Below are 24,850 nucleotides of genomic sequence, written 5' to 3'. Positions count from 1 at the left end.
ACTTCTAGAAGTATGCCCATACTTCCCTCTGTTATTTCAGTTCTTCTTACCCATTTAGTTGTGATCCTTCACAGATTCTGGCTCAAACTTCACGATATGACTCAGGATCCTGACAATGTGAGTGAGGACGGACAGTGAGTAATTAAGATTTTGGTTTTGTAGGCATAGAAGAGACTATAAGAAAGGGAGGAAGAAATACCTATTTGTCTGCACTATGTCCACCTCAGGCTCTCTGTATAGTGAAAAGAATATTAGATTACCTACACCCTAGGCAAATGATGCTTTTCTTTTTGTATTTTCAGTTTCTTTGTATTTACGTGGAAATACAATAGCTATTCTATAGAACATTTATTCAACTCATATTTACATGCTAGGAAAACTACAGGATGCCAGGAATATATAAAAACAAATAATACAGATACAGAAGGATTCCTTACTCTTTGAACTTAAATCTGGTGAATTACCTTTCCCTTTGTCCTCACCTCCCATATGCCTCTAGAATGTATCATACCAGATTAAAATGGACTAAAATACAATTATTGTGTCCTTGTAGGAGAGGGCTTTTTTTATTAGTAGCATTAGAAAGGAATATATTTAACAGTAGCTTCTCTGATAGAGTAGATAATATGACAACTCCACCAATCAATGCCAAATAGAAAACTGGGTGGCCATTGAGTATTACCGATTGTATCTTTGCACAGCAGGCCTTGAGAAGTGTGATTATCCAGAGGACGATGCATTACAGAATAATGACCTATGAGTGACCAGAGAGGTGGCATTTGTGAACTCTTATAAGAAATAGAGGTGGGCTATTTCAGTGCGGATAAACGGATTTGTTACAGAAGATCGTAGTTTGGAGAATTTAGACACCCATTGAATTATATGAATTTAGTGCACATTTTGGCATGAAAAAATATTTTTGACAAACTCTAGGTCTACAGAAGTAGTAACATGAATATAAGTATGTTGTACTTGAATATGAATATAAGTAACATGAATATAAGTCCCTTTTATTCCTTTGTTACCATACCCATTTGCCAAGATGATAAGCCTCCATTAACTTGTATCTTGCTATTGCAAGAGACTGATTTTTCTTCTTCCATGGAAATATTAAATTGTTGGTGTAGTGTGTGTGTGTGTGTGTGTGTGTGTGTGTGTTTGTGGAGAGAGAGAGAAGGGCCCTGGGTGACAGGGGAGAGAGGACAGGGAAAGAGCAAGTGACAGTCTGCTTTGTGTCAGACAATGTTCCTAGGGCTGTAAATAGTGCAGTAAACTCAAAGTGACAATGTTTTTGGTCTCACCTAGCTTACAGTCTAATGAGAGGAGAAAATAATTTCGAATAAACAAATCAATAAGCAAAGTGATTTCTGCATAGTGTGATATTATAGAGAGCGGGAAGCTACTTTAGATGGAGAAATCATGGGTGGCTACTCTGATATGAGAGTTGATATGAGGTCTCAATGATAAGGATTCAGCTCTGCATTCGCCTGTCTAACATGGTCCTATCATGCTGCATAATAGGCATATGCCTAGGTATGGTCAATAATGCCTTGATGTCATTGAGTTTGTATCTAAAATCTTTACATTGCTTCTCAAGGCTCTTCATAATATAATGTGTTCTATCCAGTGTATCTTACTACTTACTGATACAAAACTACTTTCCTCTGGTTCTCTGCTGCCATAAAATATGTGCCATTTCTGTATAATTTATCCTATCCTTCTAAAGTAAGACTTTTATTTTCTCCTGATTTTTTTTCTTTCTTTTTATAATAACTCTCTGGATATCATGCATGTAGAGTGATCCACATTATATTATACTTCTTCGGTTAACTCTGAGTATCCTCATCAACAGTAGGTTCATGTATATTTACAATTCTTTTTTTTTTTTTTTTTTTTTTTTGAGACGGAGTATGGCTCTGTCGCCAGGCTGGAGTGCAGTGGCACGATTTCGGCTCACTGCAACCTCCACCTCCCGGGTTCCAGCAATTCTGCCTCAGCTTCCCAAGTAGGATTACAGGTGCGCGCCACCACACCCAGCTAATTTTTGTATTTTTAGTAGAGATGGAGTTTCACCATGTTGGCCAGGATGGTCTTGATCTCCTGACTTCATGAATCACCTGCCTCAGCCTCCCAAAGTGCTGGGATTACAGGTGTGAGCCACCGCACCCAGCCTGCAATTCAGTTTTTTACTGAATCATATACCATCTTGTGTTGTTCTTCAATTCTTCCCTGAGAACAATTAGAATAATAAGGGACAGTTTTTCTGTATTTACTTTTTGAGTAGCAACTATGTGCAAAACTTATGTCTATTTTACTCATCTCTACAAAAATTCTGAAATGTTAACTTTTAGCATGCCCATTGTATTGATGAGAAAATTAGGTCATCTAGTTTAAATTACTAATACCGGCTCACACAGCTAGTAAGCAGCTGAACTGAGACTCAAACTGACTTCTGTGTAACTCCAAAGCTTGCCTTCTTTCCATTATACCAGAGCTTCTTTCTGCAGTTAAATGGCTTGCTTCCCAATGAAAAATGCCTATCTAATATTTCTTTTGTGTTCTCTTCAAATCTAACATATTACTGTGTGCATAAGGGGACTTGGTAAATTTGTATGTATTAACAAAATCTAAACACAACCAATCTCTCCTTATAAGAAACTGGGAACAACAGTTGCCTCTGCAAAGTTACAGTGTAAAAAGAAAATTGATTTTTCAAAGAACAATTAATTTCATTTCACATTATTATGTACTGAATGTTTGTGCCTCCCCCCAAAAAAAACTAACAGGATGCAATTATAAACCCCAATGTGATAGTGTTCAGAGGTGGGGACTTTGGAAGATAATTAGGTTAGGAGGACAGAGCTTTCATGAATTGGATTAGTCTTTATAAGGGGAGAAGAGACCAGAGTTCTCTCTTTACACTACATAAGGATGCAACAAGATGACCATCTGCAATCCAGCAAGAGTGCTTCACCAGACACTGGATCTGCCACTGTTTTGATCTTGAACTGTGCAGCTTCCAGAGCTCTGAGAAATAAATTTCTACTGTTTAAGTCACTCAGTCTATGGCACTCTGTTATAGCAGCCTTGATTTTGTACATCTAGTTCCCTCTATTTGGAATGCCTTTTGCTTTCTCTTTTGTCTTGTGAAATTCCATTTACCTTTCAACACCCAATTCAAATGTCATTTCCTCTGTGTAGATTTTGCTAACCCCTCCCGTCTAGAAAGAGTGTTGGCACTGGGTTTGTGTTCCCTCAATACCTTATATATAATCTTATTTTTAGCAATCGTCTGCTTAAAAGCAAAGAACACACAGTTAGTCCTCCATATCCATGGGTTCCATGTCTACAGAGCCGACCAATCACAGGTTGAAAATATTTTTAAAATAAAAGTAAAAAATACTAAATATTAAAAATGCAAATAGAAATAATAAAAATTAAAAATATAGTATAACAACTATTTACATAGCATTTATATTGTATTAGGCATTATAGGTAATCTAGAGATTATTTAAAGTATATGGGAGGATTTGCACAGGTTGTATATAAATACAGTAATATTTCATATAAGGGATTTCGTTATGAGGGAGGGGGTTCTAGAACCGGTTCCCCATGGATACCAAGGGACAACTGTGTATTCATTTCTCTAGGTACTGACAGTGTCATTCAACAACTCTTAGTTTAAGTGAAGCACCAGAAGTTGAATTATCTTCCTAAAATATAACGCAGTCCATAAATGTTTCTGTTCAGTAACAAACTGAATATATGCCAGTTGCTCCATAAGATTATATCACATTTTACTGTACCTTTTCTGCATTTAGATATGTATAGATACATGATACTTACCATTGTGTTACAATTGTGTGCAGGATTCAGTACAGTAACACCCTGTACAGGTTTGTAACCTAGCAGCAATAGGCTATACTATATAGCCTAAGTGTATAGTGGGACTGTGCCATCTTAGGTTAGTGTAAGTATGCTCTGCAGTTTGCACAATGATGACATTGCCTAACAACTTCCATTTCTCAGAACATTTCCTGTGTTAAGTGATGCGTGACTGTACTTTCTAAAGTTGTAGGCAGAAGAATGGACTATTGTTATTCATTACTCTAAGTTAATTCCCATGATGCTAGGATGACTTTCAAAGAAGTAACAAATTCTTCATTGTTGGAAAGAAAAAAGAGGAGAGTTTTGCATCATACTTTTACTTTTGTTTACCGGAATTTACTACTTCTCTACTTATTATTCTTTGCCAAATTTCTCAGTACAAATCGTGATATAGCGTGAGATCTACTGTCACAACACATAGTTAATGCGGCACAGACTGACGCACAACCTCTCTCAAACTCTTGTTATCATTTCCCTTTTATGATGCATGCTATTCCTCTGGGACTACAGTATCCACTGCCATCACCTGTTGCATCCTCAGCATGTAACACCGTGTCTGGTGCATAGTAGATGATCAAGTAATGCACCATGAATGAATGAAGGGAGGAAGTCACTGACATTTTGGTTTCTGAGGATGAAAGGACCTTTCTTTTTGGATTCCACATTCAGGCTCATATTGAGTTTCTAATGAAAATTTCTGCTTTCTCATTTCTTTTTACAATTGAACTAAGGACTCCATTGAAGAGTCACTTCAGAATTCACAACTAAAATATTTTGTCATTAATGCCATACCACTGGACAGAGCTTGCAGGATCTGACTTGGAAGCTAATTTTTTAAAACAATGTAATGATGTGTGAGTAGTAATTCCAGAGCAGGGAACTTGAGGAATCAAGTAAGGAATCATCAATTATTCCTCATTCCAACATTCAAAAAACTAAAATATGACTAAAAGTTACTGTGAAAATATCAAACTCCCTCTGATGTAATTCAAACTTGGTTTAAAAATATATGGCAATCACATTTCAACTTATTGTATGACAATAAGTTGAGTTTAAACACAATTGAAAATGTTCCTAATGTTGCCAATAAGGATGCAACAAGGTTTTCATTTATAATATGCATCCTTCTAAACTTGTTTTTGCGTAACATGGAATTAAGTGGGTTTTTCCTCCTCCTTTTATTGATAATTTCTCTGAATGCCTGCCAGGTGCTGACTACTTTTGTTTGCAGACCTCTTACTTCCTTGTTTCTTCAGCTGAATGGAAATGATTTTTGGCAACATGTATTCTTGTAACTATATGATGCCAATAAAATGATGTTCACTCCATGCCTCTTGTATTACCACTTGTTTAATAACATCCATAATTATGAGAGACAATAGAGTATGGGAAGGGTTGATGGCTTCCTTTTCTAAAGCAGGAAATAGTGCCAATTGTAGAATTGGAAAATTAATGATTTTGTTTTGTTATTATTTGAATAAAGAGCTTTAAAATTTTCAGCATGCTGTCTTTATGGAGCTTCTGCTTTGCTTTCTTCCTCTTCACCACAATTTAATTTCTAATGTTGATGCATAAAATCTTATAATTTGAATTCATACCTTGGGTACTATGTGGTCTAATCCCCCAACCTTATCTAAGAATTTCTTCTAAAGTCCTCTAAGAGCCCAGCATCTGGCTGCACTGCCTCTATTTGAGCACTGTCAGTTCACGCCTTTCCAGCTCAGATCATATGGACTTGGGATCAAGAGAAACAAATTGATTCTAGTCTCAGTTTCATTTCTAACTCTGCTTATTACATAATGTAAGGCCAGACCCCTCTCTGAGCCTCAATAGCCTAATGTATAAAATGATAGGACTGAAATACAAGGCTTCTAAGGTTACTTCTAGATTTAGACATTATGACTCTGTATATAAACACACATTTTAAAATCTTATTAATATTAACTTACAGATTAGGTTTTTGAAAATATTTTCGTTACTGTAATTTCCTAGTCTCTCCAAAATTTCAAATAAATGTCAACTGATTCACTACTCAATCTGGTCTTATATATATTTTAGTAGCAATATAACACACACACACACACACATATGTATATATGTATATATACACACACATATTACTACCAAGATCATAGATGAAAATTCTAGCCACTATGTTAAGGCTCTCTTGACTGTGTTTGTGTGCATTATTATTGGTGAAATGTCCCACATCACAGTACCCAGGAACGGTAAAACTAGGAAGAAATGTACACAGTTTATCTAATTCCCTTAAAATTAATACACAACGATAAAAAGAAATCTGAAGTTGTTCACCTGTAATTTGTAATAAGAGCAGGGTAAGAAAGCAAGTAGGCCTGTGATGGATCTGGAGAAGAAAGAGCTAGACAGAGGCCTTAGGAAATTTTCTCGTCTTCCTCTTCCACATTCCTGACATGAAGTCATTTTGTTTTCTTTCAACCAGTTGTGATAGTGGGGAGTAGCCACCTAGTACTAAGCTGTTGTAACTGCTAAATATTTATTTCTAATATAGACTCAAAATGTAGATGTCTGTAAACCTTATTTTGGCTGCTAAACTGTTCATTGGTACAACAAAAAAAAATTTTTACTCACAAAAGACCCTCTATGTTAAATGCCAATGAACAGGCTCAAATACTGAACTTGAAGTGTCATACCTTAAACTGACATTATGTGCTATTCTAGATTTCAGCAAGACAGAGTACAGGGAAGCTACCAAGTTTGTTGATTCCATTGGCAACATTCTCTTTTTAAATAATGCCTCACACTTTTAATTTATATTGAACACGTTTATTAAAATAGCTAAGTCCATTTTTTATTAAAATCTGTAAATCATTTTAAGGTCATTTACTGTCAGGTTCCATTTGACTTAAAATACACATATGAAACAAAACAATGAGTTAGAAGTTTTGACATTAACTGATTTAGAAAATTTTAACTTTAGTGATTTAGAGAGAAGAAAAAAGGCAATAGACGCACTTTTTTGTCCTTAATTTTCCATATATGCAAGTGCATCAGAGGGATAGTGAGAGGAAGGGAGAGAGAGGGAGAGAGATACAGATGAAATAATAGAGCAATGGTTCTGTAACCTGCCGTCTGTGAGTCAGTATCAGGTTACCGTATGCTTTGCATCAGGTTCTAGTTAAATTTAAATGTTAAGGCATATTTGGGTGAAAATGACATGTACATTAGAAAAATCTTCCTGTGAAATTTAAGAAAAAGCAATCAGAAAAAAACTGTGGCCTACATTCACTTGTTCTGAAATGTATTCTAAGATTCATACAATTGACTTTGACAGGTGATATTGTACGCTCTTTTACTCTAACTGTGAATATGGTGGCACAATGAAGGGGTCTCTGGCTTATAAACTCATTCACTATCTTGAAGTTAAATAATCAGTGAGCCACCCTTCCAGAAGTGATTCATATTTTAAAACATAATGAAAAATACTCCTCAGGGGAAACCACATAGTATTGCAATATATGAAGTCATCAGTGGCTCCAGATGTTTTGCAATCTGAACTGTGTCAAGATAACAAAGCAATGAGCCAAGATTGATTGTTGACCTGCCATACCAGAGCAGGTGGAAGATGGAATTTGAGAGGAAACAGTCCCCAAATACCTAAATTATGCAAAAAGCTGCCCAAAATAAAAGTGTTAACCTATCATGGAAATGTATATTAGTCAATAATAATATGCTTTGTACTTGTCATGTGCTAACTACATATTAAAGAAATGAAACAGATTGTTTTAAAAAGTATTGAAAGGTAGCTAGAAATTCTTTTGCATGCATTGATTTATCTTTGTGAACTAAATAACATTATACAACAGATGCCACTGGCAGCCATTTGTAAGTTTTAAAGCGCAAGCATATTATAAAGATAGTACAGTTAAGCTTTAGTGCTCTGAGAATAGATATGGGTTTTATTGTTCCTACTTTGTCTGTTCTTCAGTGTGATCTTAATTAAAATCAATTTGTTTATCTTCCATGTACAGATGTAGATTGTCCAAATGCAAAATGTTTAATATTTTCAGAATCGAATGCTTCAGTATATTTGCTGTTTTTAAATGTAACATTTTTTATGTTTTCAGTAGATATCTCTTCTAGCTCAAAGCCACTTCATATGAAAATGTTAAATGAAAAATTCTTATTTTAGCTATCAGAGTTACTTATCAACAGAACATGGAGACATTTTGTTTTGTTTTGTTTTTGCAGAGCAAGTTGAAAAATTCTAACCTTGGCCCTAGAGTATTTCATCAGGAATAATCTTAAGTAAAAGCTTGCTTTTCACTTTTCAAAAGTAAGATTGTCCCTGTGCTCATACTCTGGCCTTTGTAAATGAACTGAAAATAATTTGTATGCAGTTTCTCTTAACTTCTAGCATGTCATCAGGATTTAGTTCAACTTAATAGTACTTTTGAGAGAATTAAATTTGGAAAATAGCCATATAGTGGTGACTCATTTATAGTAGTTAGGTGGTGTCTTCATGAAAGGAAAAAGTTGGCAACAAATCTTACAACACCTCCCTTGTTTCCTTGACCACTTTGATTTATAGTTTTCCCAGAAAAAATACTTTTTCTGAGTTATTGATGAGAAAAAATTCACATAAATTGTTTAATCCATCCTGTTCCTTTTGACTTATGAAGGTCTTACCCAAATCTTAACTTAAAGTGGCGAGAGGAAACATTTTATTTAAAGTAAAAGATTAAATATAACATGGAAATATACTATTAGTTTAAAAGAGAAGGAGAAAATAAATTAACCCAATGAAGGAACTGCTTGCTTAAGTAGGAGTCAGAAGTGTGGAGTTATAGTCAACCATTCAGTAATGGATAATTGCTGAAGCAATTAATCTTTATATGGAGAATGCCTCTATGCCACTATCAATCATATCAGAAAGACCCACATGGACTCTGCACTATAGAGAAGGGTCCTCATGGTGCCCATCAAAACTTGACATTCATGATTGCTGTCTAATGTAGCAAGAAGGCAGAAGGAACTATGGGATGTGCTGTCAGAAAAATATAAATCAGGATTTTAAAATGAAATAAAAATGGATTTAATACCTTAAATTTATACACGATCTTACTTGTGGAAGTCCCTTGCTTTGGCAGCTTATCAGAGCAAGCATAGTTATGGCAAGGACTTAACACAAGCAACTCAGCCACTGATGGGTCACAAATTTGTAATGACTTCTGCGCACCTCATGAGATTTTCCTTATCCTATTCTCTGTCTTAGACCAAAAGATCTTTGTGTGAGATTATATGATGTACATTCCTGCACCTCTCTTCTCCTAGAGTATCCTTTGCCTGTAACTCTCTCATATTAAAACAGTGAAATCAAAATAAATCTTTCTAGAGAATTTGTAAAAGCACTTCTCTGGCACACAGTTTGAACTACAGAAAACTTTGTTTTTCCCTATATCTCGTCTTGTGTCACCTCATATCTCTTTTATCATCACTTGAGTTTTTGCTCCAACTTTGAACGGCTTACCAAATGGAGTGGGAATTTTAGTGCCTAGAGTGTAAACTGGTGGTTGAGTATCTTAAAATAGGACCCTGCCTACTTTTCTTTAGTTTTAAAAGTACCTGATTCTTGGCTGTGTGTGAAGCTTTCAACATTAAAAAATATTGTTTCATGTTTCTATGCCTCCCTTTCTTCTCCAATAATGACTGTTTTTATTCATCTCAATTGTTCAACATGTATATAATTCATCAAACATTTATTGAGTGTATTAGTCTATTTTCACATTGCTAGAAGAACTACCTTGAAACGGGGAAGTGCCACACACTTTTAAACAACCAGATCTCGTGAGAACTCACTATCATGAGGACAGCAAGGGGGAAATCCACCCCATAAACTAATCACCTCCCGCCAGGCCACTCCTACAATTTGACATGAGATTTGGGCAGGGATACAAATCCAAACCATATTATGGAGCAACTTCTATATGACAAGTTGACTGAAAAAAAAAAAAAAAAAAAAAAAAAGAGGCAGCTGTGTGACTGGGGTTCTATACACTTTATACTTCCTGTGTTCTGACACAAATCTCACTTGTTGCTATTGCTTACTTACTTGACCAGTGGTGTTCTTTGACTTACAGTAACCTTTGGAAAGGACAGACAGTGTCTGTTTAGTTCAACATTGCATTTTCTGTGTTTAACATGGTACCTGTTATGCATTGGGTACTTAACAATTTTTGTGGAATAGAGAGATGAAGAATGCATGAAAGGAAACAGCTCCAGCATGCTTACCTGCTTATATTTTTCTCTTTTGAGAAGATACTCTTTGGCAGGATTATAGCTACTGGTTAAATTAGTAACCTTTCGGTATTGAATTTGAGTAAACTTTTGGCATTTTCAGTTTTCATTATTTACTTTTTGCATAATTGTAAAGGGCAGGCAGAACAATTAAATGGCCGTTTCTACAGTTACAATTTAGAGTCAGTTATTTTCATTCAAAATGTCTGTAAAATAAAACTTTTGTTCATTTGATTTGTGGGCTAGCACATCAAGTATAAGAAGGCAGAAAGAAAAAAAAGAGAAAAAAATTGTGACTGCCTCCTTTTGGCTACTTTTTGTTGTCTTTCACTACTTAAGTGGTCACTCAACCATTCTCCTATCCTAAGGATCACCAAAGCTCACTGTTTCCTCACCAAAGCCAGGGGCTCATTGAAGAGTTACATTTTGACTTATAACAAAAGTATTCCATAAACTGACACTTTTTCAGAATCCTGAAAACCATGGTCATGTTAGGTTGTTTATAAACAAACCTACTCTTTATTTGATGAACCCATCAAAAATACACTCTCTGAGTGCTTCCATGAGCCAGGGACTGGTGACATGGAAATTGCTAATTTCTGCCCTCAAACACTTCAAATATTCTTCTGGATTTTGAAGCAAAATAGAAGATATATGATGTTACAATCATTTTCATTTTCTCATTAAAGATATCACTATTAGGGTCTCAAGGCATAACCAACCAGGTTTTCCAAACAAAGAATGAAGGAACAAAGTATATTTTTCCCAAACAAATTTCGAAAGTTTCATATTTCAGAATGGCCAATAGTGTTGCATGGAGAATAAACTGAGAAGTACAAATCATTATCAGTAATGCACATTTCTTAAAATGACATCTTTAAGAGTTCTTAGCAGAAGTCAATCATTCAATTCTTCTTCTCAGGCAGGACTCATATAAGTTCATTGAACATTAGACTTACAATATTTAAGGCCACATAGTCCAGTGATCTTACTTAATGTTCAGGAAGTTTGAGGCCAAAAAGATATGTATTCTTTCCCATGACATCTAGAGCATAGTTGACCAGGGATCTATGTGACTTCCAAACCATGTTGATATTTGAAGAAGCCATTGGACCTTTCAGAAAATTTAAAGGCAGGGCATGCACTCTAAAGATTCAGAACCTATGCACAGATAGTTTCCATTATCTTTGGGTCTCAGAAACCTGGCTCAGATAGCAATGATATTCACAAATGGAAAGAATCCCTATTTAAAGGGAGTGAACCAATGATGTGCTTCTCCAAAATCAAGTGGTGGTACAACTGTGTAATGTAGGGAGCAACTTTAGAAAATGGGTGGCTTTTCACAACCAAAGCACCAGGACCTTTCCTGTGCTAAGAAACAGAGAATCTAGCGTTTGGCTCGGCAGTCAGTGACTGCCAAGCAAAGCTACTCCTCTAAGGCACAACTCATCACTCTGTTTTGCCTTCTGTGGTCACTTTGGTGGTATCAACAGCAATATCCGCACACACATTATTGGTCTCTCCTCTTCCCTTGTTCCAGTCGACTCTGTTAACATGTTTATTGCCAGGCATACTAAAAAAGCAAAGCTTTGACAAACAATTTACTTATTCGACAGTTTGTTCCTATGTGGTCTTTGAAATGCAAAACACATAAACAGCCAAGTTTAAGGTCCAGTGGTTCAGTTTGGTTAAATATATACAGCTGTTAAAAATAGGGGGCACATTACTTTTCCTTATTATTAATTTGATTTGAAAACTCACAATTTTGTTGATTCCCACTGAAAAAAATGAACTTTGCAATACTTTGTGTTATAAAGTGGCTATTCCTGAACATAATTTACTTTGATCCTTTACCACTGCATATTGGATTGTAAATTAGCTATCCTCCCTCTCTGTGGATCTAGCAGAAGTGCAGTCACTGTTATCTGTAATCTGGTTTTAGCGACCTCTAGTGCCAGAAAAGTTTAATTGCTCTGCTTTTTTTTTTTTTAGGTTCAAAGCTGACAGGTATCTTTTAAATCATACAGTAAATCAATGACATCACATATATAAAACAAGAGAATATGCCAATCACATTTTTCCATAATGTGACGTGTGTGTGTGTGTGTGTATATATATATGTGTGTGTGTGTTAAGTGTGTTTAGGCATAGATATATGTATGTACAATAATTCTATTTTTTGCTTTGCAAACAAACATAAGATTTTTGCTGCATATGTTTTGGCAATGGCCAAAAATAATCAACTAACAAAAAAATACAAAACATATATTTCATTCCAGGAGGAACCCTCTTTCTTTTTTGCTATTCAGTGAACTGTTTTGGGAGGTCTTATATAAACTTATACTAGCATAGATTACATATGTACTTTATATTGTATAGAAAACTATTATAAGAATAGAAAGTTGTACCTGCTGAACCAGCTCATGCTCTATTATCAAAATTAAAATCAAAAGAGAAATCTCCAGTTTCTAGCTGCTTAAAGTGTTTTAAATCTTGGCTTCACAAAAAGTGAGATGCTGAAGAGTGTGTGTGTGTGTGTGTGTGTGTGTGTGTGTGTGTGTGTCAAACAGAAAATGACATTTGGCCCACACACCTAAAATTTCTTTTAACCTGTCAAAAAAGTTTAACCTTGCTTATATTTACAAAAATACCATTCCTCAGTTTTATTATTTTATAAATTTCAAGGTAAACTGAATTTCCTTTATAATAACTATTCATAGTCTTGCAGCAAGATGTAGTGTGAGTTTCACAGGACTCCTGAGGACTGAGAGAATCCACATTTAAAGGAGTTTTTATTTAATTCTTTACTTTTTACCCTCTCTCCAATTGAATTGCCCTTTCCACAGTCCTGCTCTCCACAGTCTAATTTTGGTGATTCAAGCATTTGTCATGAGTTTTCATTGAGAACAGAATATCATCTTACTATTTGGCCAAACAGTGAATAATCAATAGTATTGTACAAACAAGCAGCATGAATAATAGATAAACCTAAAAGCTTAGAGATGCAGGTTTCCAGCAGTGGGATTTGGAAGGAATTATTCAGTATGCAGCCCACCACTTAATGGGGGGGAATGTTGAAGTTTCAGCATATTAGTAGCAGAATCATCATCATCATCACCATCATCACACTAATTTTGTTTCCCTATATAAATAGTACACAGTACCCCTCACCATATGTAAATAGCTATCCTTCAAACACTACAACTTTGTATGTAAGTCACTATTTTTTTGTTTGTTTGTTTTGAGACAGAGTCTCGCTCTGTTGCCCAGGCTGGAGTGCAGTGGTGCAATCTCGGCTCACTGCAAGCTCTGCCTCCCATGCTCATGCCATTCTCCTGCCTCAGCCTCCTGAGTAGCTGCGACTACAGGCGCCCACCACCACGCCCAGCTAATTTTTTTGTGTTTTTAGTAGAGACAGGGTTTCACCGTGTTAGCCAGGATGGTCTCGATCTCCTGACCTCGTGATTCACCCGCCTCGGCCTCCCAGAGTGCTGGGATTTCAGGTGTGAGCCACTGTTCCCGGCCATATGTAGGTCACTTTTGTTGCCTTACGTTTATGTCTAACCAAACTGAACGTTTCACTTTTATTTGATTTTTATTTTTCATGGCATTTTCTCACTCATCTCTCAAGGCAACGTGATACTCTGGAAGGAGTTTAGAATCAAAAGGTTTGAATTCTAGCTCCATTTCAGTGATGTGCTGTTGTGGACAAATTGGATTAAGCTGGTCTGAGTTCATGTTGTAGATTAATAGTATTGCCATCTTAAGTATAATACTTAACTATTAGAGCTTCAGAACTCCTCCTTCACTATTTGTATCTATATCTATGGGCTGCGGTTTTAAAGTTAACTTTTTTTCCTTCAAGTATCATATGGAAAGGTGTATCCAGAGTGCTGCTGTCTTGCTTACAAAACCTATCCCTCTTAAGCAAGGGAACGTATAGTACTGAAGTACAAAAAAGAGAGTTAAAGAAAATGTAAGGCCTAGAAGAAATAGGGTATGCTTTCAGCTTCAATGGACAATTTTCAAGGGCCATTTAGTAATATCAATAACTGCCTAGAGCATGGTTTTCCATTCATTTACTGAAGAATTGCTAAGCTGGGGTCTCATTTTGCTGCTTATTCATGTGTGCTCAGAAGTAGCCAAAAGTGATACTTCTGTTACATACATGCAACTAGTCTTCAGTGGATAGCTGCAGAATTTCCTTTCTGGGAAGGCTGAATTTCAAAAAGGATACCACTAATAGAAAAGATGACAGAAAGAAGTAAGCCAAAGAATTGCACAGTGCCTCCAGAGGCATATATTTTTGGTACATTACCTGAGACCATGATCTGACTGGATTTTCTAGGGTGAGAAACTGGATTTTATCAATTACTCAAAGGTCACTTACTTGTAATAATCAGTCTTGCAAGACACAGGTGTATAAACCAACTGCCAATTTATTAACTTACAGATGAGCTACAGGGATTCCATATTTGTTATCTAAGGCATGTCATTCTTCGTATCTAGATATTTGGGGAAAAATAATTCATTTACTCATTCATTCAATGAATATATATTGTTGAATGTGTCTTCAGGGCCCTGTGCTAGGTATTTCAGATGAAGTAGTGAGCAGGGTAGATATACTTCCTGTCTTCCTATAGCGTTCAGTTATTTCGTGAATGTAGATAAATAAAAAATAAATAAAAAGATAATCTCAATAAAATGTGATAAATGCTGTGATATGTTAAAAAAATGAGAGATTTTGCCCAGCTATTCATGTTTACAAAAAAAGATCTATACTGAGACATATTCTAGGGAGATTTCTGAATTCTAAAGATCAAATCTAATAGTAATGATAGTAATAAAGCATCTTTCCTAATAGCTAATCTTTCCTGAATGCTTGCTCTGTGTTATGTGCTTCTAATCACTTTAAATGCATGATTGAACTTCACAGCGTTCTAAATATTAGATGTTATTAGTCCCCTTTAATTGATGAGAAAACTAAGCATTAGAGAGATTAACTAAATTCTTCTTGGTCCCACAATTCACAAATGGTTTTACTGGGACTCTAACTAATGTCCAGTTCATTCCGAACCATATACTACTCTCAATCTCTCTCTCTCTCTCTCTCTCTCTCTCTCTCTCTCTCTCTCACACACACACACACACACACACACACACACACACGCACACACACACAACAATTAGGAAATGAAAGAAGAGAAAGGAGAGATGGGGAGAATCTCAGTCACAGAAAGACACACACAGATCAACATCAGATTTCTTATTGAAGAAGTAAATTCTAGAGGACAACAGAGCAATGTTGAAAAAATCTTTTAGCAGCATTTCTTTCAATTGAGGTTATTTCCACCAAAAAGAAAAAAAAGGTTGTTCATTTTAGGTTTATTCCCATTGATTGTAATTTATGGAGTTGATCTTTTAACAAAACTGGTGCTCAGATGTGGGATCTTTCTACTGTCCTACATAAGCTGATTACAGGAGTTGAAGGGAAACCTTTAAAGTGCAGATCAAAAGGGAGTAAATCTCACACAATGTTTCCCTTTAAGAAGAGACCGGTAGGTAGTTAATTTGTAAGACTTGGGGATAAGTTGATAGCAAATGGTCTTGAGCACTTGGCTGATGAGAACACTTAAAGTGATCCTTGTCTATGCCCAAGTCAAGGTCTCTTAGTTTTGCCATTAAGCCAGGATGATTTTGAATATGTAGACCCATAGTAAAGGAAGGTGACGCTAATGACAAAATTCTGTTCTTCTTTTGGTCTGACCAACAATGACTTTCTGGAACATCTACCAGTATTTCCTTGTTAAATTCATACTAAGAAATAACAGCACTTTCATCCCTCATCCATATGCCTTATTTTCTCTTATGCCATACTATATATTAACCTGTGTGTATTTGCATGTTATAACTTATGCCAGTATATCTTTTTTTTTTTTTTTTTTTTTGGAGATGGAGTCTCGCTCTGCTGCCCAGGCTGGAGTGCAGTGGCCGGATCTCAGCTCACTGCAAGCTCCGCCTCCCGGGTTTACGCCATTCTCCTGCCTCAGCCTCCCCAGTAGCTGGGACTACAGGCGCCCGCCACCTCGCCCGGCTAGTTTTTTGTATTTTTTTAGTAGAGACGGGGTTTCACCATGTTAGCCAGGATGGTCTCAATCTCCCAACCTCGTGATCCGCCCGTCTCGGCCTCCCAAAGTGCTGGGATTACAGGCTTGAGCCACCGCGCCCGGCCATGCCAGTATATCTTGATGGTGATTTATAGTTTATAGAGAATTTTCTTATTTGATCATTCACTTGGTTATTCCATTAGATTTAACCCAGAACGTAATGTAAGCCAATAATGTGCCAGGTACTACCGTGTAGAATGTTGGGAAGACAGAACGACAGTGGAAGCATACCATTGGATCTTTCCAAACCCTTATGTAAAATGACATAGCAACCAGATAGTGAAAACAGATCCACGGACAGCATTTACAGCAGAGTACAAGCAGGTGAGAATAAAATACCAGTAGCCACAAGACCTATATGGTATCAGCATCTGTGCAACAGGAAGCAGTGAAAACCACTGGGGAGACTGAAGACCTGTAATAGGAGGATCCCCATAGAGTCAAAGATATTCCCTGGAAGACACAGTTAGCCAACTTGACAATAGCTGCTAAAAAAAAAGATGGGTTTTACTTACTCTAATCACAAACTGCTACAAGTGGCAGTGGCACCCAGTAAAGATCTAAAAGGACTGGAATGTTTCAGACTTAGTGAATTCTCAAAATTGAATGGCAGGCGCTCCCTTGTCCAACAGCACGCCACGCTGAAGAAAAACTGATGGAAGTGAATCAATATAGAACTGGACCGAAAAAAGTGAAGTCAAAGGGGAAAAACTGTCTAAATAAAAGTGGAGAAGAAACACAGAGCCAGGAAATTTCAGAAAGTATGTCACCATATGTTTGAAGCTACCTTAAAACAATAGAAGAGAGAGCCCTGTGAAGTTAGGAGCGAGAGCTAGGCCAAGCCTCCTTCTAAAAGTTTACAGAAAAGATAAAAATGAGCACAAAGGTAATAAGAGCAAAGCCTGTACACACTTATTATTTAAAAATTAGAATAAGGATAATAATAACATCGTTTTAGAAAACGAAAGCATGCCAGGAAAGATTGCAGGTCAGAAAAGATGATCTATTCTATGCATGATAGGAATGTCTGAATAAGTACACTAAAACAGAAGAGCAGAACAAATAACAATTATAAGTAAAAAAAAAAAGTTCCTAAAAAAAAATCAAGAACACATATTTAAAAAGTATACTGTGAACCTGAGAATTATAGTACAGGATAGGCAACATCAAAATTTTTGAGTAAACCTATAAACTTGCAAATGAAAAATTGGAATACATTCAGGTAAAAAAAATATGGCATGTTACTTACAGGGGAAATTAAGTGTTCATCATACTTTCTTTTTTAACAGCAATGTCTTGTACTTAAAGAAACAATGAGTAACAATATAAAGGACATTAAAAATATTTGTTAACATGCAGGAACTAGGAGATATTATCCTATTGAGTACTCTTTTAAAATCTAGAGAACACATTTATATATACAGTATACCTACAGAAATACTGATACAGAGTGATGTTAAACACTAATATATACTTGCCTATAGAATTAAGATTAAATAAGGGCTAAACGGAGTGAATATATACTTATGGCTATATATTTTGACAATGTAGATATAGAATACCTTTAAATAAAAAATGGGAGGGAGAGTGGAGGTAGCATATATAAAAATATTTAATCTATTTAGAATTTTAATTGATGGTGATAGTATTAGTAACATTATACTTTTACTACTGTTTGTATAACATGGAGAAAACACGTGAAAAATTATACAATACTCTAATTCTATCCCTGTGTCTTTGAGAGCATTTTTAATGTAGGAAAAATGGGTTACATGTAATAGTATTATTATTCTGCTGCCATTATGTATTTATTATATGTATAGCATTGGATAAAGCAAGTGAGAAATTATGGGATGTCCCAATTCTGTCATACTGTGTGCTTATGGGAATCAAGATTCTCAATGTAGCAATAGATAGAGATGTAATCAAGAAGTTCAGTAAAAGCCATGAAGTACTATATTCAGTATAAACTCATGAGATGACATGTTTAAAATTTAAACATATATTTGTGTATACACGTATATGGAGAGACAGAATGAGAGACCGTATGTGTGTGTGTGTGTGTGTGTGTGTGTGTGTCCCAGTCTGTCTACTAAATAGGTCTGGAAATATTAACAAACCCTAGAAGTGAACATCTCCAGTGCTCAGCTTGTAGACTTGAAATCCAATTTCCCACTTAGAAAAATCAGAGCTTTTGGGGGGAATAGTTCATCTTGAGTCTGGGTCAGGAAGTGAACAAGATAACCCTGGAATAGTCTGCTACATCAGATAGCAAAAAAATATATCAAAGACTACAAAGATAATGTCAAAAGGAGTCAGGAACCAACTTGAAGAAGTTCCTACTGCTCAAAAATAGAACAACTTGATCTTTAATTAAGATACCAGTTCGAATGTATTGGAACCTGTAAAATGTTTAAATTCATGAGTTCAGAATGATGTTAAAAAGTCAGTTGGTTACCTTTGTAGGATGACAGGGAACCAATTCATTATTGTAAACTAACAAATAACAAGAAAGCATCAAGCATTTATTTTTGCTTTCCCATATTCCTGTAACTCCGGGTAGCCAAATAAGGGATAGTCACTCTTTATAATAAAGATCTCTTTATAATTATTGCAACTAGCAAACTAAAATAAAATGGTACAATTAAAATATCACTATTTTGCATCTCCAATTGTTAAATAGATCTGCAATGAGCATCAATGGCTGATAACGCCACCAAAGCAGAGGAAACTAAATACTTTGTGCCTCCTAATGGAAAAACATGACACCATACAGACTGTGAAAAATCTGCAAATTAAATGGCCTTTGCTCTTTAACACAAATGTGTAAGAAAAAAGAAATGGAAGAGAAAATGATAGATGAAAAGAAACCTAAAAGACATAAATTTTCTCTTTTTCTTTCTTTTTTTTCTTTCTTTTTTTAATGACGTAATCTCGCTCTACACCAGGCTGGAGTGCAGTGGCGCGATCTCTGCTCACTGCAAGCTCCGCTTCCCGGGTTCAAACCATTCTCCTACCTCAGCCCCGGAGTAGCTGAGACTACAGGCGCCGCCACCACTCCCGGTTAATTTTTGTTGTTGTTGTTGTATTTTTGTAGAGACGGGGTTTCACCGTGTTAGCCAGAATGGTCTGGATCTCCTGACCTCGTGATCCGCCCACCTTGGCCTCCCAAAGTGCTGGGATTACAGGCGTGAGCCACTGCACCTGGCCCAGGCATAAACTTTTTTAATGGGCAAGACTAAACTATTATGTCTAAGGATGCATATTTGGATAACAAAAAGCAGAAAATAATTCAAGGAAGTAATTACTGTACATGTTAGGGCAGGGTTTTTGTTTCTCTTTTGGTTTTTAATTGTATATTTTTAATGTGTATTACAGGATGTTTTGATATTCTTATACATAGCAAAATAATTACTACAGTCAAGCAAATTAATATATTCATCTCCTCATACCTTTGATAAGGGAAGAACACTTAAATGCATTATCTTAGCAAGTTTTCATTATATAATGCAATATTATTAATTTTAGTCATCATGCTGTACATTAGCTCTCAAGACTTATTCATCCTACATAACTGAAACTTTGTACCCTTTGACCTACATCTCTCCATTACCCACCCCCCCCACCTTCCCCACACTTGGTAACCACGATTCTACTATCTGTTTTTATGTATTCAGCTTTTCTTAAATCCTATATCAAAGTGAGATCATGCAGTACTTTTCTGTAACACATTCTGTATATATTTCTATACATTTTCAATATGTATACCACAATTCTGTGTCTGACTTACTTCACTTAACATCATGTCCTCCATGTTCATCTATATTGTCACAAATGGCAGGATCTCTCTCTCTCTCTCTCTCTCTCTCTCTCTCTCCCCCCCCCCCCCTTAGGATCTCTTTTTTCTAAGGCTAACAATATCCCAGTCTGTATGTATATCACAGCGTATCCATTCATTCATGGACAAACATGTAGGTAATTTTGTATCTTAGGTGTTGCGAATAATGCTGACATAAACAGGGAGAACAGAGATATCTATGAGATGCTGATTTCACACCTTTGGGGTACATATTCAGAAGAGAGATTGTGGTTCATATAGTAGTTCTATTTTTAATTTTTGAGGAATCTTTGTATTTTTTTCATAATAGCTATACTAATTTACCTTTCCCCCAACAGTGTGCAAGGTTTTTTTTTTCTTCACATCTTATCTTTTTGATAATAGCCATTCTATCAGGTATAAGGTGGCTTTGCTATCACATTGTGGCTTTGATTTTCATTTCCCTGATGATTAGTGATATTAAGCATCTCATCATATTTGTTAGCTATTTTTATGTCTTCTTTGGAACAATGTCTATTCAGATCCTTTGCCCTTTTTAAAATTGGGTTGTTTTATTGCTATTTAGTTATGTGAGTTTCTTATAAATATTGGATATTAACCAATTATCAGATATATGGTATGCAAATATTTTCTCCCAAATAGTAGATAGCCTTGTGATTTTCTTGATTACTTTCTTTGTTGTGCAAAAGCTTTTCAGTTTGATGCCATACCACTTGTATATTTTTGCGTTTGTTACCTGAGCTTTTTATGTGATATTTGAAAAACCATTGCCAAGGTCCATGTCAAGGAGCTTTTCTCTATTTTTTAAGGCTTTTTACAGTTTTAGGTCTTGTGTTTAGGTCTTTTAACACATTCTGAGTTTATTTTGTGTGCAGTATGTGACAATTTTATTTATTTATTTTTTGCACGTGGAAATCTAATTTTCCCAACACGATTTATTGAAGAGACTATCCTTTTCCCATCGTATATTTGTCTCAGTCTTGTTTCGTGCTGTTATAAGATAATATCTGAGACTGGGTAATTTATAAAGAAGGAAGGTTTATTCAGCTCATGATTCTTTAGGCTGGGAATTTCAAGAAACATGGTGTTGACATCTGTGTAGCTTCTGGTGAGAAATTTTCCGCCAACTCACCATGGCAGAAGGTCAAAGAGGAAGTAGACACATGCAAAGAAGCATAACTTAAGGGACATCCTAGCTTTGTAACAGCCCACTCTTGCAGGAACTAATCCATTCCTGCAAGAACTAATTCTGTCTCTCCAGAGCAAGAGCTCACTCACTGCTTTGGGAGGGCATTCATCTATTCATGAGGGCTCTGCCCCTAACCCAAACATCTTTCACTGGGCCCCACCTTCCACACCACACATTGGGGATCAAATAACAACATGAATTTTGGTGTGGACAAACCATGTCCAAAACATACCAGTATTCTCTGTGCCCTTGTTGACTGTATTCTTGGGTTTCATTCTTGGCTCTCTAGTCTGCCCTATTGGACTAGATGTCTGCTTATTACTAGTAGAATGCTATTTACATTTTAATAGTTTTGTAATGTAATATGATATCATGAAGTGGGATGCCTCCAATTTTTCTTTTGGTTTTCTTTCTCAAGATTGTTTTGTTTGTTTTGGGCCTTTTGTGATTCTATATGAATTTTAAGATTGTTTTTATAATTTCTGTGAAAATTCTGTTAAAATTTGATAAGGATTGCATTGAATTTGTAGATCACTTTAGGTAGTGTGAACATTTTAACAATATTAATTTTACCGATCCATAAACATAGGATATCTTTTCATTTATTTGTGCCTTTTTTCATTTCTTTTATGAAAGTTTATAATGTTCAGTGTTTAGGTGTTTCACTTCCTTGGTTAAATTTATTTTTAGACATTTAATTTTTGATGCTGTCTAATATCTGGTAGATCATGGTGTTTATTGGACTGAATAGACATTCTTAAAGTGGGATCTGACCCATGTTTTACCCTCTTCTTACTTTTCTTCTGTATCTCTGAATAATTCTGATCTTAAGAAGCTATGTTGCTCTCCACTCTGAGACCCACCAAACAGGTCCATCAGAAAGCAACCATGACTCTTAACTCAGTACTACTGAAACCTCTTGGCTATGGACTATCAACTTAATTTGCCTGGCTGTCCTGCAAACCCATGGATATTTTCTTGACAATGTTTCCTTCAGCGATCTACCCAGAAACCGTCTTTGTCCTTCATCTTCTAATCTTCTCTTCTATACAGTGACATAGTTCAGTTTTTATTGTATTCAAAATGTCTACAGTGTCCATCTTCTTTTATACGGCGTCCAAGGAGCATCTGGAAGCAGAAAGATTCAAATAAACAATCCATCACAGTAACACTCATAGAGTCTCTCCTCTAGTATTTGACATTTTGTTGATTTGCTATCAGAGCACTTCACACTTGACTGGAGAGCCATGAAAACAATTACTTGGTCACTGACAGGATCTAAGGAAATAATATTCCTTCTAAAACAGCACCCTAAATATTGTTAAAGCCATAGTATCTTTAAATAAATGCAAGGTTGACTAAAGGAAACTACACATGCTCTATAAAGACAACAAACATGAGGTAAAGAAAATAAAATACTGTTTTAGATTTGAGGGCAGTCTAATTTCACAGGATTGGTAATCTCCATAAACATTTAAGATTTTACTGGAATCTTGCTGTTAGTAAATGGATCCAGTAAGTTATCATCATTACATAAGTAACAACTAAAAGCTAATGATGCCTTCTATTCTTGGTGATTATAATTTCTGGGATGGCAAGGATAACAGAAGCCTTAGCCAATATTTGTTTGCCATTTTAAGATGTACTCTACCTAAATAATTTCTTGAAACCATCCAGATGATGAGTGAACAGCAGAGAAGAATTGCAGGCTGCCAGGATATTAGCAGAAGAATATGTATCACTTGAAACTTTTCCCGTAGTATTGCTCAGAGGGATGATGACAACTGTGAAGCAATATGGGAATGGGTGAATTCCAAAAAAAACACACTGTATTGGTTTAGTAATGGGCTTTATAAGGGAAATTTACAAACCAGCTGCCAGTAAGAGGAACTTTTTTTCACAACTCATTTGTATTAATAGAAATTAACACTTATTTCAGTTTCAAAGTTGTTATACTTGAAGTTGCTAATAACAAAATGAATTTAAAATCACCACATGACAATTCTGCTTTGACTGTGGCAATGAAATGTGGCTTAAGAAAAGAAAAAGTATCCATCACCTACTCATAGGTCTTTTGGAATTTGTTCTTCAAGTTTCTGAAACTCTCCTGTCTGTAAAGTACAGGAATTACTGAACTACATGAGAAAGTGTCTGTGGGACAAGTAATGAAAAGGTAAGCAGTCATAATAAAAGGAATCAGTATATATTCAGCACGGTAATTTGGACTATACAACAGTCCTCTCCTTCCGCTTCAGCTCAGGAGATACTTGCTTCTAAGCACTCTTATCCTTCCATGGAGAACCACGGAGACCCAGGTGAAGTTGTAGGAGCCACGATTGGCTTATATTCTACAGGAAGCTCCCCACCTGTTGTGGTCATTCTGTTTTATAGGGCAAGCCTATGAGCATTAATGATTATTAGCCCAGGGCAAAAAGTACACTGGATGCCATAAAGTTTGGCTTGAATGCCAAATCATATAGGAGTCACCTGGGAAAGCCCATATACCTGGAGAGTTTAGAGCTCTTGGGAGGTTGTAGCCTCTTGAACTGTGTTGGAAGCTGAGTTCAGTTGCTGACCCTCTCCCTCACACCTCCCACTCCTGGACTCCAGGGGAAGTTGGAGGTCCTAACTGGCTCCTTGTTCAGCAAACCAAAATGTACCAGAATTGTCTATCTGGATAGCAGCACCAAAATGGCCTAATTGGAGATCAGTTGGTCATGGAGAAAAATTAAAATTAGTAAAACTGACAAACATTTAAAGAATACAAACTATATATCTATCTTTATAGCCTATATTTAGTGTTTTTACCACTTTGCATTTTCCAGATAAGGAAATAGATGTCTTAGGGGGGTCAAGTTACCAAACCTGGGTAAGTAGCATAACCACAATATGAATACAAATTCAGTGTGCTCAACATTACACCATCCTGGCTCCAAAACCAGTATGCCTTGTGATATAAAAGTCTCATTCTATATCTGGGGAATTGTAGGAGTTCAAAAAGATGGAGCTGTGAGAAGAATCAATGGGAGGTTCTAAAAATGGAATTAAAGAAATAGGAACTCTGAGAAGGATCAAGGCTGTATTATAAAAATTGACATCTGAGTCATAAGTACTATGCCAAGTTTAATTTCGGTTTGGGAAAAGAAGGAACCATGATTTAAGTGTATCTGTCTTTGATAGCTGGAGATACCCAATACTTTGACAGTGATACATTTATCATTTATAGGATTTATAGGGATTTTAAATAAACTGGTTAAAGTGAAAAGTCACCTTAAAAATATTATCATCATCATTGGATTTGTATCCTATTAATCACTGTTATAACTAAAACTGGTAAATTACTTTATTGTTTGCACACACCTTATCTCATTTATGAGATATGTCACTTCTCTTTTTGAGATAAGAAAATTAAAGTTTAAGGCACTTAGGTTATTTACCTAAGACTAGGTCATTTATTTGAAGAAATAAAAAAGGGGTTTAATTGACTCACAG

General features: G+C 35.9%; 1 protein-coding gene across 12 annotated transcripts in view; it reads left to right on the top strand.

Moving 5' to 3' along the window:
* Positions 1–24,850, top strand: part of LOC105493874 (leucine rich repeat and Ig domain containing 2) — a 1,258,361-nt gene that overhangs the window by 438,702 nt on the left and 794,809 nt on the right. For 2 of the 12 annotated variants that reach the window (XM_024796578.2, XM_011761824.3), the window contains exon 1: positions 16,307–16,655. The exons of the other annotated variants lie outside the window; for them this stretch is intronic. The gene's annotated coding sequence lies outside the window, so the exon portion shown is untranslated. Of the gene's footprint in view, positions 1–16,306; positions 16,656–24,850 lie in introns of those variants that run through there. 12 annotated transcript variants of the gene reach the window in all.

This window comes from Macaca nemestrina, chromosome 14 (genome assembly GCF_043159975.1).
Source record: "Macaca nemestrina isolate mMacNem1 chromosome 14, mMacNem.hap1, whole genome shotgun sequence".
Taxonomy (NCBI): Eukaryota; Metazoa; Chordata; class Mammalia; order Primates; family Cercopithecidae; genus Macaca; species Macaca nemestrina.
This window is presented reverse-complemented; position numbering and strand designations above follow the sequence as displayed.